Here is a 5449-nt window from a genome sequence, read left to right as displayed (position 1 = left end):
CTGAGCGTAATGTTGACTCATGGCCCCTAGGGGGAGCGCAAACACCATTTACTACAAGGCGACACTTACATTAATTAATTACATTAACGACAATGTTAACGGAGGTTACATTAACGACCATTGTCAACATGCATGATTATTTCCATATGTTTAATGTTTTTTCTCTGAGGTGCAGTACAACTAAGATGCTTTCTCATGTCATTCATTTGGTTTATCTGTCAAATACGTTTTGCCTGGACATTAGGGACTGTAGAGAGTACAGTATGTACAGTACAGTTCAGTATGAATTACATAAAAAAACATATGCACATGTTCATATTATATGTGAATATGTCCATATTGCATATTACACATCAGGTAAAAGGGGTAGTTATATTTATTTCTCATGAAAATATATGTCATTTTCATGTCATGCTAAACATGACAGGTGAATATTTTGATGCAAATAATCGACACACTCTTCAGAAGAGAACCTTGAAATGATTCTGGAGGTCAAAACTCAGCCATTCCCGACATGACTTATACCGTCTGCCCGAGTCACTTTGGCATCTTTTTCCTCACTCGCCGGCTCTGTAATCAGTCGTCTGAGCACTGGCCATTTTCTTTCTGTCTGCCTGCCTGCCTGCCTTATCACCTCTCTGCAGTTTCCTTCTATGTCATTACTCTGCTATTAGCATTGCATCCTGAGGCTAAAACACTGACCTTACAGTCACAGCCGTGCTCAAAACGTCTGCCTGTGCAAGATAACACCTTGCTAGCACTCGTGCTTATACTCTACACCAGGGGTCGGGAACCTTTTTGGCTAAGAGAGCCATGAAGACCAGATATTTTAAAATGTGTATCTGTGAGAGCCATATACATTTTTTTAAACATTGAATGCAATAAAATGTGTGCATTTTTATGTAAGACCAACAGTTTTAGATATAATGGGCTCTAATTACGTAGACCAGGCACACTACCCCACGCCAATGGGGTGTGGCCAGCATACTTTCGTGAGCAGCGCAGTGTCTAATAATAAATCAAATACTTGCTGCCATTAATACAACTTCTGCTGCTGCATGGTTTTGCACCGTACTCAGTATATTTCATTCTTTTGGCCATCTTCATCAGAAGGCTTGGTTCTGCAGCTTTAGCTATTTGACTAAAGGAGGAAAGTTTACATTTACATGTTGACATCTCAATGACCGAGGTAGACTACAGCATTACCCAGTAATAATCGAGTTTTGGTGTTTGACCTGGAAAATATCATCAGGAAAGATGGATATGGTTGGCCGTATTGCAGTAGAAAATAGATGGACGGATTAAAATGCATAAGAGGTTGTTGATTATTCATTTCTGTGATGTTTACTTTAAAATGTTAGCAAAAATACATTTTAATTGTGGTAAGAAACGCTTGAGAGCCAGATACAGTCATCAAAAGAGCCCTACCTGGCTCCCGAGCCATAGGTTCCCTACCTCTGCACACTTGAAACAATGCCCCAGAACATGTACACAGAGTTTAGCTCAAAAGAAGTGAATTTGTAGGTAAGAAATAGGAATTAAATCTGTATCCGTCAATTTTGGCAATGTGCACAAAAAGCAGCTTTTTAAGGTGAGGTGACGCTGACCAAAGCCATCTTTGCAGTTACAAATATTTCATGAAATCCGATTAAAAATGTAGGCACATCTCAGTGTTTCTCTTAAGTTTACTTTTTTTTTATATCACATCCCTTCGCATTCAATCACAAAAGACTGTGTTTGTGTGTGCTGTGAATTGTTTTTAACTGGAAAACAGTTAAGTCAAGGTATATTTTAGCTAATACATTTTGATGACAACCCAGGGAGTAGAAATCATATTGGAAATTATAATTGATTGGCATATATCGCAAATAGGTTGTAGTGTTACTTGGACGCAGATTTGCTCATTATAACTTCATTTGTATCTTCATAGGTACTTTGAAGATACCATTTGATCATTTATTAAGTCTATCTACAACAAAATAGAAACAGAACTGATAGTTGTATATTATTAATACTTCATTGTAAACAACAGTATGGCAAGTTTAACAAGAGTGGGTTTCACACCAACAGTTGAGTCGCATTTTTGGAGCACATGCAGAGGTAGATAAAGCTGCTGGATGGTGCCCACTAATGATTCTTCAAATGCCACTCCCTCCTTGAGGAGTGAGGAGTTTGTCTACAGCCACACCTGCTGATACCAATGTTTTTTGACGCAGTACTAATTTGAGACCTCGGCAGATCCAGTCTCATCAAACCTATCTTGGCTAGTTCTCACATATCACACCCCTTACTGTGTGGTCACTGGCCTGACCTTTGCCATCATGGTCAATAGATCCTATAAACCTGTAGAATTGTTGCCCAATAAAAATAAAAATAAAAATAAAAATAAAAATAAAAATAAAAATAAAAATAAAAATAAAAATAAAAATAAAAATAAAAATAAAAATAAAAATAAAAATAAAAATAAAAATAAAAATAAAAATAAAAATAAAAATAAAAATAAAAATAAAAATAAAAATAAAAATAAAAATAAAAATAAAAATAAAAATAAAAATAAAAATAAAAATAAAAATAAAAATAAAAATAAAAATAAAAATAAAAATAAAAATAAAAAGTGGTTAGCGTGCAGACCTCACAGCTAGGAGACCCGAGTTCAATCCCACTCTCGGCCATCTCTGTGTGGAGTTTGCATGTTCTCCCCGTGCATGTGTGGGTTTTCTCCGGGTACTCCGGTTTCCTCCCACATTCCAAAAACATGCTAGGTTAATTGGCCACTCCAAATTGTCCATAGGTATGAATGTGAGTGTGAATGGTTGTTTGTCTATATGTGCCCTGTGATTGGCTGGCCACCAGTCCAGGGTGTACCCCGCCTCTCGCCCGAAGACAGCTGGGATAGGCTCCAGCACCCCCGCGACCCTCGTGAGGATAAGCGGTAGAAAATGGATGAATAATTATATATATATATATATATATAATAATCACCTGACCACAGCATATCATGATTTAGTAGCCATGTACCATCCTCAAAGCACAAACCTTCAGTGTGGTATGAACTCTACTGAGTGTACCACGGCAGTAAGCTCCTTCTAATTCCCTCGTGATGGATTTTTGACTACTTTTTAGCCCAAATCCCCTCACTTCACCTCCATCGTTGCTCTCCTTTTCCTCTTCCGCTCCCCACCCTTTCAGTGAGCAGGTGCAATGGAGAAGAGCCACTGAGCTGTGAAATCTCCACTCTTTGAGACACATTTCATGCTTCTCCCACTAAAATGCACGCACACGTACACACACACACACACACGCATTTCATGCCGTCCTACTCCCTCCCCCCCTCCACTCTTTCCCTGTCTTTCTTTTTCTCCGTCAGTGTAGGTGTGAGTGGTTGAGTTAGTTTGAAGATGTCAGATAATTAGAGGTGGGGGGAATGACTCAATGCATGTGTGTGTGTGTGTTTCTGTGTGTGTGTCCTGCTGTGTGACTCTTGCATAGGTCTCTGACCACATCTACATCTTTAATGTTTAACAATAAATAATGGATGAGGGCCCTCGGAAGACACACACACACACACACACACACACACACACACACACGTCTTTTACTGTTTCCAGCAAGACGAATAGTCTTATAAGACTTGTTTTGTTGATATGAAAATGTAGTTTCCTGTATATATACTACAGGTTTCCTGTCAGAAACCCACCTAAGACTTTTTTTTTAAACACAGAATTCCTATCTCTTGCTATCTGCTTGTGCTATGACGAAGGTAACAAATATGCCGTCTAACACCTTGTGGTTCACTTGGGTGCATCATCTTCACGCATCAGTTTACCATCCACAGCCAACTATTGCCCTATGAGTCACCACAACCAAGCAGGTAGTGTTAATGGGATAAATAAGGAGCATCTTTCGCCTTCAGGCCTTTCTTATTATGACAAGTAAACACACTGTTAGCTACTGTTTGTTGGACGTATCAGAATCAGAATCACCTTTATTGTCATTGTATTGCATACAACGAAATTTGAGTGCAATTCCACGGTGCATTTTGTAGAAAGTAAAAATAAAAATAAGGAAAAGAATAAAAATAAAACAAGGAATAAGAATATAAATATAAATTAAGTTGAAATAATATATGCAGGTGCTGTTCAGAATAAATGTAAATATATGTACATCATGCCCTGTGATTGGCTATCGACCAGTCCAGGGTGTACCCCGCCTCTCGCCCGAAGACAGCTGGGATAGGCTCCAGCACCCCCGCGACCCTCATGAGGAAAAGCGGTAGAAAATGAATGAACCAATGAATATGTACATCAAAAACAATAACCTATACAGTAACAAAATGTAGAATTGCAGTAACCAAAATGTGGAATTGCAGTAAACAAAATGTAGTATTGCACATATTGTACCTGAGTTTCACTTAAATGAATGAATCATATTGCACATGAGTCCCGTATTGCGCATTTAAAGCTTATTGTACATAACAGTGAGGTGTGTGTTTTAGTAGTGCAAAAATAAGTATTGTTCATTTTTGATTGTTGCAGTGATGGCTTTGGGAAATTATGGTGTGTAACATATTATTTTCAGAGAAATCGATCTGTAAATTGAGCTGTACCTGGCCACTCCGTCATTATTCCACTTCCTCGGCAAGGCACTGTCATCTTGGAGGTGTGTTTGGGCACCTTATCATGTTGAAAAGAGCATAACTGCTATACAAGCTGTACACTGACCACTCTTAAATATATGTATATTTCTATAGTATGCCCCCCACTCCCCATCCCTCTATATTGTAATACAAATGGCTGCTGAAATGTGCTTGGGTATACTCATTCTTACTAGATACTAGATCAGGGGTGGGCAAACTACGGCCCGGGGGCCACATCCGGCCCGCCAAGTGTTTGAATACGGCCCGCCCAATCTTTCAAAAGTATTTAATTTAAACTCAACGTGCAACCTGGCATCATGGCCTGAGCCAACCTTTTGATGGTTGTATCAATTTCGTTGTTTGACATGGTCTGTTGTTTACAAAGTGTTCCTGAAAAAAGAGACACAAGCACATAATAATAATAAAAATTAAAATAATAATTATTATATTATTATAACTATTATGATTATTATATTTATTATATTAATGCTAATTATTATATTAATTATATATAATAATATTGTTATATTTGCATATTTTACATAATAATAATATAATAATTATTATTTTAATTTTATTTTAATTATTATAATATTTTATTATTTTTTAAATATTTAAATATAAATATAAAATAATAAATAATAATAGCAGATTGCATGACAATTTTACAGATACAATAATACCAGGTGGACTGTTACGTGTAAAATATATGGTACTAGATACTGTACTAGATACTAACCATTATTGCTAGTCTATCCCTCCCTGACAAGGAAGGAGATTGTCAGAGCGTGTGCACAGTGTCCTGCGCGTTCA

This window comes from Doryrhamphus excisus, chromosome 1 (assembly GCF_030265055.1).
Source record: "Doryrhamphus excisus isolate RoL2022-K1 chromosome 1, RoL_Dexc_1.0, whole genome shotgun sequence".
Taxonomy (NCBI): domain Eukaryota; kingdom Metazoa; phylum Chordata; class Actinopteri; order Syngnathiformes; family Syngnathidae; genus Doryrhamphus; species Doryrhamphus excisus.
Note: the sequence above shows the minus strand (reverse complement) of the source record.